Genomic DNA, 2,837 nt, shown 5'->3' with positions numbered 1-2,837 from the left:
ATTTGTATTCGTTATTCGCAATTCAAGTAAACTATAGGTAGCGCTGCAGTCTCGGGCAAATGGCGTCAGAAAAAAGTAATACAATCTGATATTATATCTGTTTCCCAGTGTATAACTGTGTGATACATTAGAATTTTTTTACTAGCTAGCTTGATTTTTTTGTCCAGTGATGGATTTTATTAAATTATTAGATATTTTAGCATATCTGGAAAGAGACGAGAAATCCAGGAGCATCACTGAGGTGAAAAAATTCTTAATTCAAACCGCATTAAAACATGTGGTGTTATAAAGCAGTGTTGTAAATACTTTTCTATGTAGCCGATAATCCTTTCTATAAATAAATACAGCATTTCTTTACTTCCAATAAAATTCTTTTTCGAGCAAAATAAAGCAGAGGACTCATAAATTTTCTTTCCATAATTCTACTTACCATAAGGTAAGTCACCAATACTTATTCTCATAAAAATTAAGCAAGAATATCTTTATCCTTTGGTTATTTACGCTTAACCAGACATACATTCAAAAAATGTACAAATGCCAAATTCTATCTTTATTTAAAATAACATACTTTTCATCCAGTTATAAGATTAATATTTAACCAAATAATGAAGCAGAAATTTAATTTCAATTGTGAATCCTCTAAAATAGAAATGCTTTATTTTCAGGAAAATAAAAATATTTCAGAAGAAAAATTATCATATAAATGCATACATACCGGGTAAAATATTGTTTCGAACTTTAAAAAATGTTTCGAACACACAAGCATGTGCTTTGTAACTGTCTTTCCGATGCGTAGCTTATTTATTCACAAGTTTCTTTTTTTCCGTCCACGAAAACAATTTCCTCTTCTGTAGGAAAAGTATGAAAACTAATGTGAGCTCGAGAAACTCTCGATTGACATTGTGGAACGCAACAATTTTTATAGCTGAAATCCAAACTTTTAGACATTTTACAATTTCGTATTAAACATGAGCTTAAGTCCCAGATTTAACCGTTGGCTTTACCTGTTACATTAGATTCTTGAATCACCGCAAGGTGGCGTATTCGAGCTCTAGAATCAAAATGGGTTATAAGTGGCATGGAATAGGATTCTCTACCTATGGCAACACTTTACACACGAGAAGGACGTACGTTAATTTTTCTCTTGATTTTCAAGTCCCGCAGTGGACTGATCGTTAAGACACGGTTCCCAGCAGATCTCCGAAGTCAAGCATCACTGGCTGCGGTCAGTGTGCGGGTGGGCGACCACTTGGATCAGTCTGCGTAGGGACCGAGGGTGTGCGGTATCGGTCGTCGTTAAACTGTTCTACCGTAAAGTGTTCGACTTCGCGTGCAGGCCGTCGGGCTACCGAAGCGGGGGTGCCATCCCCTCTGCAGAGGAGCAAAATTGTGATGGCATGTCTTCGGATCATCCCCCGGGATGTTTCCCAGACCGTCGCCAATAGCCCATTGTGCAGCTCTAGTGCGACGCAAATTAACAACAACAATAAATAACTAAAACAAATTTTCACTTCAAACTCACCAGAATTACTTAATAACATTAATATCTTATGAAACAAGGCAGATTTAAGTTTAGAAATTATCTATTTTGCTTCTTTTATTGAAAACAAAACAATCCGTTTGAAAATATCGCCCAGCAGAATAAGCTGTAGTAAGCAGTTGCAAACTTTCTAACCGGAACTTGAGCTGGTATTGTGCTCGAGATTGTCATTATATACATTTATATTGAAACACCATTCATACAACTGAGAAGAGGAGGAGAGGGAAGATGAAGGATCAAGTCATGGAAGCTCCTCGGATGGTGTATTCGAGTGTTGTGACGGCGAATTAAATTGGTGTGAGGCTCTTTCAAAGCATGGCTTGATGCTACGAAGAAAAAGATTAATTCTAACATCGAATTATCAAAAATTTTAAAATAATCAATATTATTTCTTTTCCTTTTAGGCTGGTTCTATTTTATTTATTTACTGGAAAAATTAAGTATAAAGTCATGTTTTCCGCATCTGTATCTACTTTGTTATTTTTTACTTTTCAAATCCGACAAAGAATTTAATTTGGTTGGTACTATAACAGGTTGGGATAACCTTGTTGGCAGGGCACTGGGCTGAGTTCGAATCCAGCCGGTCGAAGACTCCCCGTGTAGTAAATGGTGATGGGTACACGTTAAATGTGTTGGGTCAAAATGTCCTCCATGTTCCCATAGCAAATAAATACATCGGAGGGTACTGAAATGGAGATTGATCGTTCTCTGGTTCAGGTCAAAATTATCTGCGAACGAATCTAATTTGTGAACGAAAATTATCTGTGAACGAATGAATGAATATTTGAACGGGTCCGCCCTGTAAAGGGGTGTCACGTATGGGTGTGGCAAAAGTCGAATTCTTGGCCACAGATGGGGCCACTGGAAAACAAGAACAACCGCACTGTCTTAATGGCCGAAGACAACAACAGGTAAATCACTACTGCGTCTGAAAAATGTAGACCAGACTCTAATGTATATAACTGGCAGAACTGGTTCAAGAGAAAAAAGGGAAGCTATGATGAACTTGTTGAAATTCATTTCTCCAATTACTCCGACATAACTGGAGCTCAAATACAGCTAAGACATAATTTATATTGATGATAAACCATTTTAAGCAAAGTAATACTCGTAGTAACGAAACAGTTATTATTCAATTTCTGATAAAATCTTTAATAAAATATATATTTTATGTAATGAAGTTTTTCCAGAATAAAAAAAAATGTTCGAAAACTGAATTTAAATTAATAATTTTCTTTCATTTGCCAAAACGGTTAACTCCCTTTATCACGAAAAAATTTTAGTAATAACAACAATT

This window comes from Parasteatoda tepidariorum, chromosome 8, assembly GCF_982258835.1.
Source record: "Parasteatoda tepidariorum strain Cologne lab strain chromosome 8, Ptep-v5.0, whole genome shotgun sequence".
NCBI classification, from domain to species: Eukaryota; Metazoa; Arthropoda; class Arachnida; order Araneae; family Theridiidae; genus Parasteatoda; species Parasteatoda tepidariorum.
Note: the sequence above shows the minus strand (reverse complement) of the source record.